Here is a 21,879-nt window from a genome sequence, read left to right as displayed (position 1 = left end):
AATTATGTCTCCCTCAAACACAGCCAGAAGGGAGGGAACCCAGGCCACAACCACCTTGAACATGGCTTCTGCACTCTGTCATCAGTGTCTTTAGTGAGAGAGGATGGCATCGGATTCCTATTGCAAAAAAAAATTAATGACATAGCAACTCAACAAAATGGAATCAGGAATGTTATTGTGAAAATGGGCAAATATAAGAGATTGTACAAAATTAGTAAGTATTAACTGCACTTCTGAGAAAATGTTAATTTTTATGAGATGTGTATTTGGCCACTTTTTTCATATCAACTTTTTTTTTTAAAGATCTGTGTTATTTATTTGAAATTGAAAGGCAGAGTTAGAGAAAGACAGGTAGAGACAGAGAGAAATTTTCATTGGCTGGTTCACTCCCCAAATGTCCACAATGGGCCAAGCTGGGCCAATCTGAATGCAGGAGCCAGGAGTTTCTTCCAGGTCCCCCATGTGGGTGCAGGGACCCAAGTATTTGGGCCATCTTCTACTGCTTTTCCAGGCACATTTGCAGAGAGTTGGATGGGAAGTGGAGCACCCAGGACTTGAACTGGCACCCTTGTTGGATGCTGACATTACAGGCTAGGGTTTTAACCTACTGTGCCACAGGTCTAGCTCCTATTTGACCACTTTTAAAATGTACTATTATTGTGGTCCTGACAAAACAAAATATAGCTGATGAATTTTATCCTCTTAAGCATTTCTAAGTGTATAGTTGAGTAGTGTTGAGGATATGCACATTGTTGTGGGATGAATATTCAGAACTGTTTTTCCTTATGAGACTGAAACTCTCTACTCTTTGAAGGAAAGTTTTTACAATTCCACCACCACCAACTCCCAGTAACTGCCATTCTACTTGCCATTGCCCAGACTATGGAGTCTTTAGGAGGTATGGTGATATTTCAGGGTCACATAACTGAGAGGGTAGAGGGAACCCTCTCGGAACTCAGTTTGTCTGCAAAACTGGGTCCTGATTGTACCCAGGCACTCCCTGAGGTTTTTGGATTGTCATAAATGTGTGTTATTATTGACACGGCATGAGGCAGATGGAGGATGAGTCTTTGAAGAGGTCTTTTCTGCTGAGGAATCCCATGAAAGAGGATCCCAAGAAATGAAATCAATTTCTTGATGAAAGTCTACAATAGAACCTGGAACTCAGGGTGTCTAAGCTTTCTTTGCTGAAGCCCCACTGGAGAAAGCCATCTGTTCTGCTCTGTCCTGACTTTCCAGAGGCCCAGACTCATGAAATCTAGGATGTGAATACTTTATAACTTTGCAGATATTGTCTCAGCTCTTGCTATTGATACCTCAGGCATTTGGGCAGGAAGGACCCCGTGGTGACATGGGTTGTCCCAAAGAAGGAAACTCTAGGCAAGGTCAGCACGCTGATCCCACTTGGGCATTGCAACACTACGTCCCCTTTTGTAGGCTGTCGTGTCCCATCAAGGAACAATTTATTGGAAGAGTTAAAATCTGGGTCAGCCTGTTAGGTCTATACTCTAGGTCATGGCAGGCAAAATGGGTAGAGGAATGTTGTGCTGGCACTCATCTTTTATGTGAATCCCAAGCTAGAAAAATGTTCAGACGGAAATCTGTGCTTGACCTTGCTAACAGAAAGTTACCTGGAACAGAAACGGTATTGATAGCCAGATGGGGTTATGATACCTCCAGACCTGGCTTTAGAACCACTGCAGGAAGTTGAAAATGTACTTAACAGTCATACACTTCTCCCTGGGTGATGGGCAATTTCACCACACTGACAATGAAGCCCAATGCTGATTCAACTTGAGTGCAAGTGCAGAGGCATCTTCATAACCATGGCCAGTAATGGCCAATGCGACCTCCCGCTCCTGTTCTTTAAACACAAACAAAGAACCCAGGTGCATAATTTGATGAAGATATATATTTTCAGCTACATGTACAGTGTCAGTGGTAATGTAAAATGATGCAACCACCACGGAAAACAGTATGAATGTTCTTCATTACATTGAAAATAAAATTTTTATGTTATCTGATAATCTCAGTTCTTATTAAATATCTAAAAGCATTGAAAGTTCAATATAAATAAAGTATTAGCACTGTTTGCCACAGCATAATTCACTGTAGCCAAGACTTTTAGTGTGGCCTGCACTCACAGTGGAAAGTTATGCAGGCACAGAGGAAAGAAAATCCTGTGCCATGGATGAACAGTGAGGTTATTTTCCTAAGTGAAATTAACCAGAAATGTCAGTCCCCAAAGATAAATACTGCAAGATTCCAACATATGAAGTATTTAAAGTAGTCAGAGGGGCCAGCGCTGTAGTGCAATGGTTTAAAGCCCCACCTGCAGTGTCGGCAATCCATATGGGTGCCTCTTCAATTCCTGGCTTCTCCACTTCTGACCCAGCTCTCTGTTATGGCCTGGAAAAGCAGTAGAAGATGGCCCAAGTCTTTAGGCTCCTGCACCTCTGTGGAGATCTGGAAGAAGCTCGTGGCTCCTGGCTTCAGATTGGCTCAGCTCTGGCCATTGTGGTCATTTGGAGAGTGAACTGGTGGATGCAAGATCTTTCTCTGGCTCTACCTATCTATGTAACTCTTTCAATTAAATAAATCTTTTTTAAAAAATAGAATACGAAGGGCCAGCACTGTGGCTCAGCAGGTTAACGCCCTGGCCTGAAGCGTCGGCATCCCATATGGGCATCAGTTCTAGTCCCGGCTGCTCCTCTTTTGATACAGCTCTCTGCTATGGCCTGGAAGAGCAGTAGAAGATGGCCCAAGCCCTTGTGCCCCTGTACCCATGTAGGAGACTCAGAGTAAGCTCCTGGCTTTTGGCTTTGGGCTGGCACAGTTCTGGCCATTGCAGCCAACTGGGGGGTGAACCATCAGATGGAAGACCTCTCTCTCTCTTCCTCTCCTCTCTGAGTAACTCTGACTTTCAAATTAAATAAATAAATCTTTAAAAAAAATAGAATATGAGAAGCATAAATTAGAAGGGTAGTTGTGGATGGTAGAAAAGGTATGCTATTCAGTAGAAATAGAATTTTTAGATGAAAACAATCTTAGAAATCTGGTGTGTATGTGTGTAGATACATGTATACATCACTTACCTTACAGTGACAACTGCCCTTGTGAGATACAGTACTCAAGCCCTCTTCTACCTGACCTTATATAAGAAAAGGGCTCCCTCTGTTGGTCTCTGGTCACTCTTCAGGTGTTTGTGAGTAGGGCTGGTGGCAGGCTATTCCCAAGTGAGTAGAGAGTCATGACTGGTGTCATCTAGGAATGTTGGGAAAGACTGCAATGCCATATCTCTTTTCTCTCCCCAGCTTGGTCTCCTTAGTTACCACACTGTATTTGGGTGACAATACAGGAAGATACACCAGTCTCTGCTGAAATAATGACAATGCAATTGCAATTGAATCCTATGAATGGATCTTCCTTTATAAGAAAATGGGCAGCCTCTCATCTTGGCCTGAGAATTCTAAATGCATCCAACAATATTAGTTACAGTTTTATTTTATTTTATTTTTTTAAGATTTATTGAATTATTTGAAAGTCAGAGTTACACAGAGAAAGGAGAGGCAGAGAGAGAGAGAGAGAGAGAGAGAGAAAGAGAGAGGTCTTCCATCTGATGGTTCACACCCAATTGGCTGCAATAGCCAGAATTGTGCCGATCCAAAGCCAGGAGACAGGAGCTTTCTCTGGGTCTCCCACATGGGCACAGGGCCACAAGGACTTGGGCCATCTTCTACTACTTTCCCAGGCCATAGCAGAGAGCTAAATCAGAAGTGGAGAAGCCAGGTCTTGAACTGGCACACATATGGAATGCCGGTGCTTCAGGCCAGGGCATTAACCCCCTGTGCCACAGTGCCAATCCCTCCAGTGCTTTAGTAGGACTCTTGTCCAGGTATATCAGGCCAGAGAATAATCAATAATGTCTTTCCTACCGGTGCTATGGCTCACAAGGTTAATCCTCCACCTGTGGTGCTGGTACTCAGGGTTCTAGTCCCGGTTGGGGCACCGGATTCTGTCCCAGTTGCTCCTCTTCCAGTCCAGCTCTCTGCTGTGGCCCAGAAAGACAGTGGAGGATGGCCCAAGTGCTTGGGCTCTGAACCTGCATGGGAGACCAGGAGGAAGCACCTGGCTCCTGGCTTCGGATCGCTGCAGTGCGCTGGCCGTAGCATCCATTTGGGGGGGTGAACCAATGGAAAGAAGACCTTTCTATCTGTCTCTCTCTCTCTCACTGTCTATAACTCTCTCTGTCTAACTCTGTCTGGCAAAAAAAAAATAATAAAATAAAAATAAAAATAAATAAATAAAATAATGTCTTTCCAACATTTACATTAATATTTCTTTCTCCATGAAAGATTTTCCTACAGAGAAGCAACATGAAAGACTTGATTTTTCTCTTCTATATCATGGAGTTGCTAAGGAAATAATTCCCTCATTAACCATTGGAGTGATCAAAGTGAATTTACATGAGTGGTGAACACAGGAGATAGAGCTGAGTGAAGGCAGAAGTTCACAGTGCAGTGGGGAGACAGACACCCCTGCAGTGAGCTCAATCAGTACTAGAGGTACTGGGAGAGGTTGAGCAGCATTGAGTGAGAGATAAATGAGAGGGTTGGGTAGAAGAGCAAGAGCGAGTTATTTATTTGTGGTCACCATTTTACACTTAAAAAATTTTCTGGGATACATTGGAATATTTGGATAAATTATTTTTTTCTCTTTCAATATTTTGTTTATATTTTCAGTTTCCATTCAATGATAATCAATTACATAAAAAGCTGAGTTACTATGAATCAAAGCACAGTTACAAAACACATATATAATCCAAAATAGAAGAACAGTATTTGGATATAAAGCAAAGTCACGTTCATTCACAGACACAGTGGACTCAGATCTGGTCAACCTGGTTGCTCATAGGAAGGTTTATAAAGATGGTCAAATGTGACTGTGGAGAAAAAGATTTCTGCCAAAGCAAAGACATTTTCTTCCTAGTACACAGCGTGTGGCTGCAGGGACTAAGTATAGCTTATGGTCCACTAACAAGAAGAGCACTGAGCCTTGTGGGAATGTTGGCTTCCCAAAGACATGCAGCAGCTTCCCTAGACTTGTTTATCTAATATGTCTTGATAAACATGTTCCAGAGAAACCTTGGAGTTAGATGAGCACATGCATGAGATGTACAATATACTGTTGTAATCATTATCAAGAAACAATAAAGAAAACACACCGGGTTAGTCTGGCAGCACTTTGCAGAGGAACAGTTTCCATGTCCTGTCTCTCCTGTCTCTCCTTTCGCTTGCACACTCATCTCTTCAAGATCCTGGTGAGTCATAAGATGGGGAATTCCATACCTGGTGTAATGGAAACATAAAGTTGGGCTGCTTTATCTCCTTTAGAAAGAGGGACACTTTTATTTTTTTTTTATTTCACAGGTAGAGTTATAGACAGAGAGAGAGAGAGAAAGGTCTTCCTTCCATTGGTTCACTCCCCAGATGGCCGCTATGGCTGGTGCTGCACTGATCCATAGCCAAGAGCCAGGTGCTTCCTCTTGGTCTCCCATGTGGGTGCAGGGGCCCAAGCACTTGGGCCATCCTCCACTGCCTTCCCTGGCCACAGCAGAGAGCTGGACTGGAAGAGGAGCAACTGGGACTAGCTCCTGGTGCTCATATTGGATGCCGCTGCTGCAGGCAGAGGATTAGCCAAGTGAGCCATGGTGCTGGCCCGAAGAGGGACCCTCTTTACCAAAAAGTAATTGGATGCTTGCTGTAAAAAATTAATAGTTGCTATCCTTGGAACCCTGATGAAGGCACTTTAAAAATAACTGATTGTTGGGTCAGCACTGTGGTCTAATGGGTAAAAGCCACCACCTGCAGTGCTAGCATCTTGTATGGGCACTGGTTGAAGTCCTGGTTGCTCCACTTCTGATCCAGCTCTCTGCTATGGCCTGCTATGGCAGTAAAAAGATGACCCAAGTCCTTGGGCCCTTGCACCCATGTGGGAGACAAGGAAGAAGTTCCTAGCTCCTGGCTTGAGATTGGTACAGCACTGGCCATTGCAGCCATTTGAGGAGTCAACCAGTGGATGGAAGACCTTTTTCTCTTTCTCACCTCTCCGCTCTCTGTGTAACTCTAACTTTGAAATAAATAAATATATCTAAAAAAAAGTAACTGATTGAGAGAAAGTTGGTCAAAAATAACATCAGGAGCCTTGAGCTCCTATTCTGTTTTTGCACGTGTGATATCTCTGCTGGGATGCCATTAGTAAGGTTACAATTCCCTTGGCCACTGTCCCTGGCCAGGAAGGTTGGTCAATGGGCTTGTCCCCACTGCCTCACAGAGACCTCTGCACTCTCAGCACCTGCTGTTGTGGTGGTGATATCTGAGTCCCCTTCAGGTGTGTCATCGGTACTAGGTATGCTTCTGCAAGCCAAGGAGCAAGGGGAATCACCAGTGTTAACTGTTTGTCCTGTAGCTTGACCTGAAAATGCAGCTCCCTGTCATGAACATCTTCTTTATAATGTTTACAGAGGGCTGAAAAAGGGCTTAATGGAGTACAAGATACAGAGTTCTTGTAAGTGGGCATACTGGAGGGAATTGGAGAAGGATGTGAGATGGTGCCATGGAACTGGAAAACTTTAACTAAAATCTTGGTTACTCCAGCCCAGTACACTGTTTGGGCTCAGGAATAGAGACTGAGCCTCTGTACAAGCCATAGATTAACTAAATAACAATGTCCCTACCAATTTTGAGCAGTTGCTAAGAGAGGGAGTGTATTTGGATCTTGGTCGACAAGTTGCTTATCCTTTGATGAAGGCTTATGTAAAAATTTCCAACATTAATTAAAACTATGGAAAAAGATTCTTGATGTTAAAGACCTGTCCACTTCCTTTTCTTTAGTCCATCTGGGGCTGACTGAGGGCTATATGTCCTTTGTGGATAGGCTAGAAAAAGCTATTGGACATCAGGTAGATAATCAGGAATTGGCAAAATATTACTACAACAACTGGCTTATGAAAAGGCAAATCAGGATTAAAAAATGTTTTAAAAGCTGTTGTCTCCAAAACCTGAAACTACGATGGCAGAAATGAATAAATTTCTTCAAACAGTACAGACTGAGCTTTACAAAACTAATTTACTGGCTGCTGCCCTTAAATATCCTGATAACATAAAATACTTTAGCTGTGGGAAGCAAGGTCATTTTATTATTTCTTTTTCTTTCACTTTTTTAAAAAGATTTATTTATTTACTTGAAAGGCAGAGTTACAGATAGGCAGTGGAAGAGAGAGAGGGGGAGAGGGCTTCCATTGGCTGGTTCACTCCCTAGATGGCTGCAATGGCTGCAGCTGTGCTGATCCAAATCCAGGAGCCAGGAGCTTTTTCTGAGTCTCCCAAGTGGGTGCAGGGACCCAAGGACTTGGGCCATCCTCTACTGCTTCCCCAGGCCATAGCAGAGTGCTGGATTGGAAGTTGGGCAGCTGACACTTGAACCAGCACCTTTATGGGATGCTGGCATTCCAGGCAGCAGCTTTAACTGTTATGCTACAGCACCAGCCCCATCAAAGTCATTGTAAAAGAAACTTTCTGTCATTGCTAAAATCAGTTACTCAACCTTCAAAAAAGTGTCCAGGGTCTGGACCTGTGGCATACAAATCAGCTCTCTACTATGGCCTGCTATGGCAGTAAGAAGATGGCCCAAGTCCTTGGGCCCCTGCACCTGTGTGGGAGACCCAGAAGAAGCTCCTGGATCCTGGCTTCAGATTGGTACAGCGCTGGCCATTTCAGCCATTTGAGGAGTCAACCAGTGGATGGAAGAACTCTTTCTCTCTCATCTCTCCTCTCTCTGTGTAACTCTGACTTTCAAATAAATAAATACATAAATAAATCTTTAAAAAAGTGTCCAAAACCCAAAAAGCATATCACTGTACTAATCAGAGCTGCTCTGTTCTCTCAGTTTAAACTGAACAATGGTTCTGCTGAGGAACTAATATAATAATAATAAGGAAAGGGAGGGGATATCCAGCTTTGCATTCTTTGAATATATACAGGGTAGGGTGAGTGCACTGGTTTGAATTGATGCAGGGACTAACGTGATTCAATAGGTTAAGCTGCTCTTCTGACATTGGCATCTCATACTGGAGTGCAGCTTTGAGTCCTGTCAACTCCTCTTCCATTCTAGATTTTTGCTAGTCTGTGGAAAAAGCAGTGGATAATGGCCCAACCATTTCTGTCAACCATACGGAAGACCTGGATGAAGCTCCTGGCTCCTGTCTTTCATCTAATTCAGTCCTGATGTGGTGGGCATTGTGTAGTAAGCCAACAGATGAGTGATTTCTGCTGCTTGTCTTTCTCAGTCTCTCTGATTCCCAAATCAAAACTAAATTAAAAATGAAGGAGTGGCCATTTGACATAGTGGTGTGACCACTGCTTGGGATGCCTGCATCCCATGTCAGAGAGCCTGGGAAAAGTCCCAGCTCTGCTTCTGATTCCAGCTTCATGTTGGTGTGCATTCTGAGAGACGGTGATGAGGGTTAAAGGAGTTGAGTCCGTGCCACCCTTGTAGAGACCCGGATTGTGTTTCAGGTTGCTGGCTTGGGCTTGGTCCTGCCCCAGCTGTGGCATAAAGTTGGGGAGTGAACCAACAGATTTGAGACATATCCACATATTTTCTTTTCAGTACAAAAATAAAATAATTATTTCTAAAGATCAAGAGAGTTCTCAAAATCTTTAAAATAAAAAGATCAAGCTGTTTCAAAACTATCACAAATGTATTCAGAACAGGAAACACATTGTGAATATTATTGTATTATTTCTGCAGTCTCCATACAGGCATGTAGATGCTTAGAGGGGGTCCAGTTTTATAACTTTGGCCTAATGGGAATTGGGTAAGGTTTAGCCTTTATAGTATTTGATGCTGTCCCTGTTTTACTAACATGATGTGGATACTGTCATCTTACAATTTGGTCATTTTAAGAGTAGTTAATTTTGAAATTATTTCAAACTTACAGAAATACCATGAGTGAGTCCCATTCATTGAGAATGGCCAGTTAGTAAACTTTTAGCACTTTTGCCCCTGACCCAAGATGTTTCTGCTAACTATAGGGTGGTCCCCTGATAAATAGCATATGAACCCCAATTTAAGAAACCAACATTAATCCAACACAACCCAATCCACAGAACTATCACATCTTTTTCCAACCGTGTTAAAATATCATTTCTCCCACTGTGATTCAATGTTATTTTTCTGGAATTCTAATATAAAATCCTAATATGAAAACTCTTAATAGATATCAAGAGCAGAGATGATCCAAGCTGGGACCCTCCAGTGTTCCTTTCTGAGAAAATGTGGGCCCTGTATTCTCTTCAGAAGCACCATGGTTCGATGCTGGGCTCTGCTCAGTCTCCCATCTGTGCTATGATGGATGCTATCAACTTGGTACTTAGTGAATTTCTGCCAGATTGATTCACATGCAACCTTTTAAGGATTTATTTATCCATTTTGAATGCAGAATTACAATGAGTGATCTATATCTATATTTATATCTATATCTATGTCTATGTCTACATCTATATCTTTTAAAAGGATTTATTTATTTATTTGAGAGAAAGAGAGGCAGTGAGAGAGAGAGACAGGTCTCCCATCTACTGGTTAACTCACCAATTGGCTGCAACAGCCAGAGCTGCATCAATCCAAAGCCAGGAGCCAAGAGCTTCTTCTGGGTCTCCCATGCAGGTGCAGAGGTCCAAGCACTTGGGCCATCTTCTACTGCTTTCCCAGGCCATAGCAAAAAGCTGGATCTCTCTCTCTCTCTCTCTGTCTCTGCTGGTTCATTTCCAGAGTTGCAATGTTAAGTTCTTTGTCAAGCTGAAGCTAGGATGAATGACTATTTCCCAGTCTTCCACATGGGTGGCAGGGCCCAAGGACTTGGGCCATGTTCTGAAGCCTTCCCAGGTGCATTCACATTGTGCTTGATCAAAAGCAGGGAAGCTGGAACTTGAGGCAGCACCACAGCACTCTGATGTGGAATGCTGGTGTGGCAGGCAGTGGCAAACCTTGCTTCACCACCGCATTCATATATGCTGTGCTATATACACATTTTTATTCCTTTTTGGAATGTGTGGATTTTATTAAAAATTATTCCAATATTATGCCAGTATCCTACTTCCTATCAAATTTTCATCCACTACCTTTAATAGTATTTTTAATCATCAATACTATATGAAATGCTGGTGTTTTAATTCCCAATATTATTTCTCCATTTATACTTTGATCTAGCATCAAAGCTAAGGGCTCACTCTTCTGTCCTAGTTAGTGTGTCATTATGTACTATATCATTATGAGTTCATAGATTCTTATCTTGTTAAAGGCATTATAGTCTGAAATTATGTGTTCTGTTGCTCAAGTTATTCCAGATCCTAGAAGAATCTTCTTCAACACACCAAATTAGGGCCCCAATATCTACAGTTGGTGTAAATACCATCCTAGGAGAAAAGATTCACTAATTCTTATCTCCCTTCCCTGAATTACATTTCCCTTAAAGGTGCCATTTCTTTCATCAAGTCTTGTTACTATTAATGAAGATTTACCATCCAGCAGTACTCTTCTATGTTTTCTCTGGAGATGTTCTTAAGTACTAAGGCCATTTTACAAACCAAAATCTCATCAAGTCACACTCCTCTTTCAACTGTGTGGATGGTTTCCCATGACCTTTGAACAGGGACCATAGGACTTACTATGGTCTTCAGAAAGACAATGCTATGTATGGGTTGTACCCTGTCAGGTCTTGTCTACCAGCTGTCTGCTCGCTATTCTCTTCTTACATGCTAAGACTTGGAAGGCTCTCAGTTGTATCACAGACTTTACAAATTTCCTCTCAACCCATCAAAATTACTAGAAGTTCCAAATGTGAGGATAAACTCTGTTTTTAATAAAAAAAATTATTGTTTTATTTGAGAGGTACAGTTACAGACAAAGGGAGAGACAGAGAAAAATCTTCTATCCACTGGTTTACTTCTCAGTAGACACAACAGACTGAGTTGGGTTGATCTGCAGCAGGGGCCAGAAGCCTGGAGCTTCACTCTTCTCTCCCACATGGGTGCAGGATCCCAAGCATTTGGGCCATCTTCTACTGCTTTTCCAGGCCAAATCAGAGAGCTGGATTGGAAGAAGAACAGCTGGAACTCAAACTGGCACCACAGGCAGAGGCTTAGCCCACTACACCACAGTGCTGGACCCTAAGTTCTTTTAAAATAAGATTTACAGTATTTGTTTGAAAGGCAGAGATACAGAGAGAGAAGGCTGCAGTGGAGATAGAGATCTTCTTCTGCTGGTTCATTCCCCAAAAAAGATGCAGTAACAGGGAGATGGATCATAATGGAGCAGCTGGGACTCAAACCAGTGCTCACATGAGATGCTGGCATTACAGGTAGTAGCTCCATGTGTCAGCTACTTCATTTCTTCTTTCCAAGGAGTTCTCATCTCTAAGTGATTCAGAAAGATGTACCAAAGGACCTTTGAGGTGGTTATGATAAATTATCTCTTTTAAATTTTAAATTCCACAGAACACACAGTATAACTAAATTATTTACCAACACAACCTCATTCCTTGATACTTGCCTAACTCGGATGAGATATGTAATGAATGCTAATCTCTGGGTAAAAAGTGATGATCATGTCCATAAAGAAGATTGCAGTATAGCTCAGCTGAACAAAGGATAACATGATACTGTGAGTTAGTCAATAGCAACACAAAAATATGGTGATTATTTAAAATGCATATTAAAATAATTTTATCATGATAGCCGCCATTTTGGACTATACCTTCAGCACTCTAAGTTTCTACAGCACAAGCAGCAGTGTGGGCAATGAAAGATTCTTGCTGGGAGAGATAAGAGGAATCTTTTAGCATCACTGATTCACACATTAGCAAGACAGATTTTCTGCAAATAATTGAAATCCATAATCAGCAGCTTTGTTCAAAATTTCATTTTCTGTAACTGTGAAAGTGAAATTAAGGGACGAGATTTGGGACAGAATTCTTAATGATTCATGAAGAAGGCTATTGAGTGGTGCATAACTTGGCAAACCCACAGCAGCAGGTTTTATATAAGAAACAGATCACCAATAAACAGCTCACTCACACTATCAGAGTGCCCAATTTTGTCTTCTATCTCTTTAACCTCATCTCCATTATCAGCAATTTTATTCATGTTTTAGAATTTAGTTCAAATTGAAGGTATAACAGAGGATATCACTACTCCTAATCTAAGTAATACCAGTGAGCAAAAATACAGTGTCTTCAATGGCAAACATCCAACTTTCAGTATTATGCCAAACTTACTAAAGAACATGAAACTGGGATTTTTACAATGATGGAATAATAAAAATCATTAGGGCAATTTATCAGGTTTATAATGCACATCAAGTGAAAGTGCTGGCAGTGTGTGCAAATGTAGAGCACAGTGTGTAAATTATTGAGTATTGTCAGGCAGAAGTGAGAAAATTAATCATGCTGGGTAAAAATATATGGGAACAAGAATTCAGCAGGCAATGTTAAGCAGAGAAGCACCACATGGAAGTATGGAAGTATGGAATCATTGTTTAATCAATGGATGCACTATTCTGGGTTCGCAGCTGGGAGGTAGAAAAACACTTGGAGATGCAGAGGTCCCTGATCCTCTTCATGGTGATTTTTACCCAACCCAACCAAGACAGTATTCTTAGTCATTCTCACATGGAAGCAAGTGTCTTTATGCCTTTATCTCAGCTGTGGGCTCTTTCAGTTATGCTTCCTCCAGTGCTGGACTTAAGTATCCTGCAAGTGGAGCAGACTTTCTTCCCCAAAAGAGCAGCTGGAGACACCAGTGGGGAATCGTGTCAATGATTGTGAAAATGTAATTGACCCTACAGAGCCCTCTAGTGGTGAATAGTCACATTCAAATGATTCATGACCCATTATTATAGCCCAATGAAGACCCCAGTAACACTCAGACCTCCCAGAGTTAATTAAACCAAAGATGCTCTCCAGTTAGCACACCTTCTCTCACTTGTTATTGAGAGAGGTGCTTGAGGACTTAATCTAGGAGAGCTTCCTTGTCAGATGCTTTGACCCCCAAGAGGAGAGTTCTTGCACAGAGTAATCATAAGCCTCTGTCCCTGGTCCATGTCCTTGGATGCAATGTGCAAGCTTCATGACGCAGAAAAATAAGAAAGGAAGAAAGAAAGAAGAAAAGAAAGGAAGGAAGGAAGGAAGGAAGGAAGGAAGGAAGGAAGGAAGGAAGGAGAAAAGGAAGGAAGAAAGGAAGGAAGGAAAGAAGGAAGGAAGGAAAGAAGGAAGGAAGGAAGGAAGGAAAAAAGGAAAGAAAAGAAAATAGCATTGTGGTGCAACTCATGGGTTTACCAAAATTTAGATAAAGTGGGGGCTGGTGCTGTGCCATAATCATTAAGCCTCTGCCTGTGGCACTGGTATCCCATACAGGTGCTGGTTCATATCTTGGCTGCTCCACTTCCAATCCAGCTCTGTGCTAATGACCTGGGAAAGCAGTAGAAGACAGTGCAAGTGCTTGGACCCCTGCACCCATGTGGGAAGAAGCTCATGGCTCCTGGCTTTGAGTTGGTCCAGCTCTGGCCATTGTGTCCATTTGGGGAGTGAATTAGCAAATTGAAGACCTCTCTCTTGGTCTTTCCCCTTGTCTATCTATGACTGCTTGTCAAATAAAGAAGTAAATATTTTTAAAAATTAGACAAAGTAACATTTATCTGTGTAATTTCTGTTCTATAAGTAAATCAGAAATTAGAGACTAAGCATAATTGGTTTTCAAATTTCCTATAAATCAAAAATTTACCTCTTGCAGTATCATGCAGAACTTTCTATGATGAGCCAAATTCACTGTTGCCAGAAAAAAATTTGTAATTTTTAGGAAGGCTGATTAGAAAAAATCAGATATGCCTTCTCCTAGCCACATGACTTTGTGAGATTAAGAGAGTGATTTGGCCAGCGCCGTGGCTCAATAGGCTAATCCTCCATCTGCGGCGCCGGCACACCAGGTTGTAGTCCTGGATGGAGCACTGGATTCTGTCCCGGTTGCGGGTGCAGTGGCCACTGGGGGTTGAACCAATGGAAAAGGAAGACCTTTCTCTCTCTGTCTCTCACTGTCCACTGTGCCTGTAGAAAAAAAAAAAAGAGAGAGTGCTTTGTTTCAACTTTTTCCTATTGATAAATACTGTCACTTGAAATTTTTTCTTTAAAACTAAAGACTAATTACCAGTAATCAATCATCCAAATAAGTACATGATAATATACATTAATTATTTTTTATTCAGCACATCATAGTGACAAATGTAGTGTAGTAGCAATTTATAGTCTGTTCTGGACTCTATTAAAATATTTATTTATGAGAGAGAGAGAGATCTTCCACCTGCTCCCCAAATGACTACCATTGCTGGGACTGGGCCAGGCAAAAACCAGGAGCATGGAACTCCAACGGTTCTTCCATATAGGTGGGAAGTGCCGAAGTATTTCAGCAATGTTCTGCTGCTTTCCTACACACATTAGTAGTGAAGTGGATCAGAACTGGGGCTGGAACCTGAGTTCATCTGGGATGCCAGCATTGTGAGCAGCTGCTTAATCTGCACCAAATGCTGGCCCCTGTTCTTGATTCTTAAAGGAAGGACACAGTAATGTCTAGCTGAAGAGAGATATGTACCAGACTTGAGTTTTACTATGGACAGATGACAGACACTGTAGATTTAGCTGAGTTTATGCCCAAGGGGTAGGACTCATTTAAGTTTCTTTGTTTAAAGATATGTTTTATTTACCTGAAAGACAGAGTTACAGAGAGAGCCAGAGCCAGAGCCAGAGCCAGAGCAAGAGAGAGAAAGAAAGAGAGAAGATGTCTTCCATTCCACTGGTTCTCTCCCCAGTGACTGCAATGGCCAGAGCTGAACTGATCCAAGCCAAGAGCCAGGAGCTTCTTCCAGGTGTCCCATGTAGGTTAGGGGCCCAAGGACCTGGGTCATCTTCCACTGCTTTCCCAGGCCATAGCAGAGAGCTGGATCAGAAGAGGAGCAGGCAAGACTTGAACTGGTGCCCATAAAGGATGCTGGTGCTGCAGGCTAGGGCTTTAACCCACTGCACCATAGCACTGCCCCCATTTGGGTCTTCTAACAAATCCTGGTGTTAGCTTGACTTGTAAATAGAGACAATTAATAAATTGCACAATAATCTTGGTAAATAACAGAGATATCTTTTGTTTATTTAGAAGGAGACTTTTAAAAGTAATTTTATAAAGCATATAAGGAGGGGCTAGCATTTAAGCCACCCCCCATTTGTGAGAATGAAATCCTATATGGGTGCCAGTTCAAGTTCTGGCTGCTACACTTCTGCTACAGCTCCTTGATGATGGCCTGAGGAAACATCAGAGAATTGGCCAAGTGCTTGGGCTCCTTCATCCATGTGGCAGGCCTGGCAGAAGTTCCTGGCTTTGACCTAACCCAACCCCTGTCTTTGTAGCCATTTGGGGAATGAACCAGATGATGGAAGATCTGTCTTTCTCTCTTCTCTGTAACTTTGACTTTCAAATAAACAAATAAGTCTTTTATAAAAAGAATATAAATGAAAATAAACTCTTTAGAAATAGGTGATTTTAGGAGCTCATCAATGTGGCTGAGGAGGTTATGTCCTATCTGCAAGGCTGGCATCTCATATGGGTACCTGTTCAGGTCCTGATGCTCCACTTCCTATCCAGCTCCCAGCCAATGGCCTGGGAAAGCAGCTGAAATGACCCACATGATTGGGCTCTGCCATCCACATGGAAGGCCAGGATGAAGTTTCTTTCTCCTGGCTTTGGTTTTACCCAGCTCTGGCCATTGCAGCCATCTGGGGAGTGAAGCAGCAGATGGAAAGTCTGACTCTGTTTCTCCATCCTTACAAATCTGCCTTTCAAATGAGTGCAATATATCTTTAAAAAGAGAAAAATAGTTGATTTTATCCAATGTTAAAATGAATTCTTTAATGTTTCTTCAAAGGTCCTTTATTCTTCTGTATTGTAGGAAATAGCTGAAAATATTTAAACCCATTTTGATAGAGATTTTTAAAATTTATTTGAAAGAATTATAGAGATAGCTATAGAGATAGAGATATAGAGAAATATAGAGAAAGGGAGGGAGAGAGAGATAGAGAGAGAAAGAGAGAGATGTTCGTTCCATTTGTTGGTTCACATCCCAAATGAACACAATGGCCAGGGCTGGGCTGATCCAAATCCAGAAGCCAGGAGTTCCTTCTGGGCTGCCCACATAGGTGCAGGACCCCAAATACTTGGACCATCTGGGACTTGAACTGGTGGCCATATGGGATGCCAGCACCATAGTCGCTGGCTTTACCCACTATTTTCACAGTGTTGGGCCTCAATTTTATTTTAAAAATAATTTAAAAAAAAAGTTGCATATTTTACTTACAATCAAATAGATTAAAACTAGGTACATTTGCTTTGGGAATCTCTAACATTTTCAATCATTATACCAATTTAAAAGTCTTAGTACATCAGCTTGAACAGATACGGAGGTCCAGATTGGGTAGATTTTTCTCTTCTGTGGAATTTACATACATTCTATAATCCTAATGATTTTTAGTTCTTTAACAATGCTTTATATAAAAGCAATCAAAATTTCATGGTTATAAAATTGAATGATAATGTGTATTGTCCATGAACCTTTTGAAATACCTTCTTATAAAATACAGGGGCTGGCACTGTGGCATAGCGAGTAAAGCCACTGCCTGCCATGCCAGCACCCCATATGGGCACTGGTTTGAGACTCAGCTGCTCCACTTCTGATCCAGTTCTCTGCTATGGCCTGGGAAAGCAGAAGATGGCCCAGGTCCTTGGGCCCCTGTACCCATGGGGAAACCCAGAGGAAATTCCTGGCTCCTGGCTTCAGATCAGCTCAGCTCTGGCCATTGCAGACATTTGAGGAGTGAAGCAGCAAATGGAAGACCTCTTTCTCTCTCTCTGCCACTCCTTCTCTCTCTGTGTAACTCTTTCAAATTAAATCTTGAAAGGGACAAAGGAAGGAAGGAAGGAAGGAAGGAAGGAAGGAAGGAAGGAAGGAAGGAAGGAAACAGAAAAATCTGAAATGAATGAATGGAAGGGAGGGAGGGAGGGAGGAAGGAAGGGAGGAAGACAGAAAAAGAAAGAAAGAAAACAGAAGGGGTAACAAGAACCTGAAATGACTGAGGCTTATGTCCTTGTTCCATCAGTCCCAACTCTGAGTATAGATAAGGACATGGGGTGCCAGTTTCTTTCTGGCTAATTCTTGCTGATACGAACCATTGACATGGAGTGAGTATCTGTACTCTGGAGTGGATTGATTGAATAGCAGTCTTGGGTTTTTCCTGCATAATTGCTGGGGATTTAGTAGTCATATGCTCCTGTAAAGACTTTTGAAATATGTTAATTATACATGGTAATAATGGAAGCATTATGACTATGAGGATAAAAGGAGAAATTAGAAACATTGCCCATGGTGGGAAAGATGGCCAAAATGAGGAGAACAAAGAGGGATATAGGAGAGCAAAAGAGTCCTGCCAGTTAATGTGAAGACAGATGTACGCCTGAGTGCTCCTCTTTTGTTTAGTGTGTATGTGCAGTCAAGGAGCTGTGGGATAGTCTGGCCTGCTTCTAGTCCTGGGGACCCTCATTACCTACCTGGCCTGGGAGGAGAGCTGGTCTGAAGAGATTAGTTTTTTTTTTTTTTTTTTGACAGGCAGAGTGGACAGTGAGAGAGAGACAGAGAGAAATGTCTTCCTTTGCCGTTGGTTCACTCTCCAATGGCTGCCGCAGCCAGCGTGCTGTGGCCAGCGCACCACGCTGATCCAAAGCCAGGAGCCAGGTGCTTCTCCTGGTCTCCCATGGGGTGCAGGGCCCAAGCACTTGGGCCATCCTCCACTGCACCCCCTGGCCACAGCAGAGAGCTGGCCTGGAAGAGGGGCAACTGGGACAGAATCCGGCACCCCGACCGGGACTAGGACCTGGTGTGCCGGCGCCACAAGGCTGAGGATTAGCCTATTGAGCCAAGGCGCCGGCTATATTAGTTTTAATAGGTGACATCTCTGAAAGAAATTTAGAGCTCTGCCTGCAATGTTACTGATCCTAGGTCATCCCTTCAACCATGCTGGTTACTTTGGAAGTTGGGAACAGTGAAGGGCTTTTTCAGTTTAGGGAGGGCCAACAGGGTCTGCAGCTCTGACCCAGGTAGGAGTCCTTCAACCTCCAGGGCAGTTCCATTTCCAGTAGTGTCACTCTTGGTAGAGTTGTCAGACCCCTTCAGGAGCCATCTTCTAGCATGACTGCTGCTTGCCCAATGCCCAGATTGCTCATATTGCCAATCAGTGCCATTTGAAGTAGACTGGCTTTGTTGGTCTCCTTGGTGGAAGATTCCTATGAAAGGCAGCCATTAATTGGCCTGCCATCTATCCTTACATTGCTCCTGTACATTGGCTGCCTAAATAACTCCTCTTCCTCCTAATCTCTGTTAAAGTGGACTACAGAGGCAGCCTTTGGGAAGGTCAGCCAAGGGGGTGCTCAATCCCATCCCTAATCTTTGGTGGCCAGAGCTATAAATCTGTAGTCACAGGCATGTTATCACAGTGTTTTTCAGGGCTGGTACTGTGGCACAGCAGGTTAAAGCCCCAGCATGCAGTGCTGGCTCACCATATGGATGCCAGTTCAAGTCCCAGATGCTTCACTTTTGATCCAGCTCCCTGCTAATGCACCTGGAAAAACAGCAGAGGATGGCACAATTCCTTGGGCCCCTGAATTCATGTGGGAGAACTAGGAAGAAGCTCCTGGCTCCTGGCTTTGGAATAGTTTTGCTCATGTGGCCATTTGCAGAGTGAACCAGCAGATGGGAGACTTCTCTCTCTTTGTAATTCTTTCAGATAAATAAAATAAAAATAAACCTTTAGAATAAATAAAAATAAAAAAAAGAAAGATAAGATTATGACCATAAGGAAAGGTATGTCCCTCTAGGTAAGATCAAACATTAAGACCATCTTATCTAAATTGTCATGCATTTTGAAGTAATTATTAAGACCCTCTCTCCCTTAGTTTGGTTTGAAAAGGAAGGTTTCAAATGTTTACTGTACAAAGTCTTTCAGAACCTTGAAGAGGACACATTTTAAACATAGAGCCAACAATGTTTCAATTTCCATGAGCAGTAAATCTGATTTTTAGTACAAAAGGTGAATGATGAAAGACTTTAAATAGGTAAAATTGTAAATGGTTAAATTTATAAATTCATTAAATAAAAAGAAGAGGTGATTGCCTACTCCAGACAGTATTTTCAAAAGCATCTGCAAGATTTTATAAAACATTTATGTCTTTTAGGCCTCTAGGACCTTTTCATTAAGATAACCATTAAGACTGATAGCAACACAAGATGATAGGACTTTTGTAGCATTTGGACATTTGTATTGATAGCATTTTACATCATCATAACATTTAGTACCATTTCACATCTTGACCTTTAATATACTTTTAATATAACCTTTAATATAACCCAATTAGCCTAATTAGTTGATATCTCTACAAGATGAAAGAAATATCCTTTGACATTTCCAGGGGCCCAACTGGAAATATCAAAGTCCAAAGAATTTGGAACTTTATTTTTTGAATGCCTGCAAAGATGCCAAGAAGGCTTAAAATGTCTGGTAGAAATAGGATCCCTTAACATCTTAATGTAATATAGGCCAGACTTGATCATTGTTCAAAAGTGACCCCTCAAATGCTTTAAAATGAGCATATAATCAAACCACAACTCTTATTAATAAAGACTCAAGTGTTTTTAAACAATTGATCTCTTTGGTCTTTCTCTAAAATGGAAAAGTAAAACCTAAAATGAGTTAGCACACAGAATCATCTCATAATTTGAAGCAATTTTAACAGAGAAATAGAGAAGAAAAGAGAGCTTACTGGAGTTGGTAGAAAACTGACAGAGTCACCAATTAAACAAAAAACTATTAAAAGGAGATGCTTTTAATCTATTTCAGAATTAGCAATTAAGACTATCACCAAATAGTTCTGCTGATTTCCTTGAGTTACATTTTGAATTGATCCTTTAAAAATCTCCAAATTAAGAGATTTTCTAAATAAAAGGATATAGCAAATTTCAACCTTAATCTCAAGTGATCTTGAATAATTTTTCATATATGAACACTTGTAAAAATATATTTGTTAACAAATTTAAATTATTTTATAGACTGTAAATCAGAGATTACAAAATAGGGGCCAGCACTGTAGTGCAGTGGGTTAAAGTCCCAGCCTGTGGCACCAGCATCCCATATGGGCGATGGTTCAAGTCCCAGCTGCCCCACTTCTGATCTAGCTCTCTGTTATGGCCTGGGAAAGCAGTAGAAGATGGCCCATGTCCTTGGGTCCCTGCACCCATGGAGACCTGTAAAAAGCTCCTGGTTCCTGGCTTTGGATCAGATCAGATCAGCTCTGGCCATTGTGGTCATTTGGGGAGTAAACCAATGGAATGGGCAACCTCTCTCTCTGGCTGTACCTCTCTCTCTGTAACTCTTTCAAATAAATAAAATAATTCTTTAAATAATCTTCCTAGATTCAAGACAGAAATTCCTTCAAACCCAATATCCAGTTGAATTTTACAGCTGAACCAAAATTTCATGCACGAGATCGTTATTTACCAAAGACATCTTTTTAGATTTTAAACTGAATTTGAGCCTAGTTTTTTATCCAGAAAACACCTTGGGCTAATAATGTCTGGTCAACCATCAGCTACTAAGAACTGTCTGAAACAACTACATCTTCAGGCAGCTCCACGACCCCAAGGTTGACTGTGCCCAGTGGCCAGGGTGCCACAGACAAGTTACTCACTAGTGATTGTTCAACATCACATTAGATTTAATGAAGGAGGACATTTATCAGAGCAGATGGGCACCTTCTTGTTGAAGAGATTCCCAATGAGGACAATGTTATAGGTGACAGAATGAAGTGCTAGTGTGGAGAGAGAGCTATGCCTGGAAATAGTAATGAACCCAGAGAGCCAGTTGGTTCGAGCATTATTCCACATAGGTTAGGAGAGCTATCTCCCAGGGTAACATTTCCATGGGAGGGGCCCTTTATTTCCTTTCCACTCCTTGTGTGGAATATTGCTGGATAGAGGGCTTCATGGGTGTGGAATTCCTGAAATCCTACCAGGACTTTACAAAGCACTTGGTGACCCTCTTGGTGGAGGTCATGAGAAATTCCAAGGTGGCCAGGTTAAAATAACAGGCAAGACTTTGTCTCCATGAAATATTAGCGAAGAGATTTTGGCTGCTGCTAGACAAGGCAGGGGAAAAGATAGAAGAAGGCTAGGCATGGGGCATTCTTTCAAGTGAAGTTGCTCAGGACTTGCCACAGTTCTTGAGATTTCTTTGCTAGCACTGCCAAATATATTACTGGAGACGGCTGGAACAGAGATTTTTGTCTTCATGTGAGAGAGAATCTAGATGTGATATAGAGTAGCAGTGCGAGATGTGGCTGCATTATGTTAGGTTTTAGGATTTTAGGACTCATAGAAGGATAGGAAGTAGCTAGTTAAAGAAGTCCTTATGGGCCACTGCTGTGGCATAGGGAATAAAGCCTCCACTTGCAGTGCCAGCATCCCATGTGGGTGCTGGTTCGTGTCCTGGCTGCTCCACTTCCAATCCAGCTCTCTGCTATGGCCTGGGAAAGGAGCAGAAGATGGCCCAAGTCCTTGGGTCCCTGAATCCATGTGGGAGACCAGGAAGAGGTTCCTGGCTTCTGGCTTCTGATCAGCAGAGCTCCGGCCATTGCGGCCATTTGGGGAGTGAACCAATGGAAGGAAGACCTTTTTCTGTCTCTC

General features: G+C 42.1%; 2 long non-coding RNA genes across 2 annotated transcripts; both read right to left on the bottom strand.

Annotated features, from left to right (window-relative positions):
- Positions 1-4,617: 4,617 nt before the first annotated feature.
- Positions 4,618-10,083, bottom strand: LOC138843434 (uncharacterized). The gene is made up of 2 exons (XR_011378138.1): positions 9,652-10,083; positions 4,618-5,348 (listed from the first exon to the last, which is right to left on the bottom strand). It is a non-coding gene; the product is annotated as an uncharacterized lncRNA (long non-coding RNA).
- An 815-nt stretch (positions 10,084-10,898) lies between these two features.
- Positions 10,899-15,895, bottom strand: LOC138843433 (uncharacterized). The gene is made up of 2 exons (XR_011378137.1): positions 13,839-15,895; positions 10,899-11,148 (listed from the first exon to the last, which is right to left on the bottom strand). It is a non-coding gene; the product is annotated as an uncharacterized lncRNA (long non-coding RNA).
- Between the last annotated feature and the right edge of the window lie 5,984 nt (positions 15,896-21,879).

The sequence above is a fragment of the Oryctolagus cuniculus genome, chromosome 8 (assembly GCF_964237555.1).
Source record: "Oryctolagus cuniculus chromosome 8, mOryCun1.1, whole genome shotgun sequence".
Classification (NCBI taxonomy): domain Eukaryota; kingdom Metazoa; phylum Chordata; class Mammalia; order Lagomorpha; family Leporidae; genus Oryctolagus; species Oryctolagus cuniculus.
The sequence above is the reverse complement of the archived record's forward strand: the minus strand, read 5'-3'. Positions and strand labels throughout refer to the sequence as shown.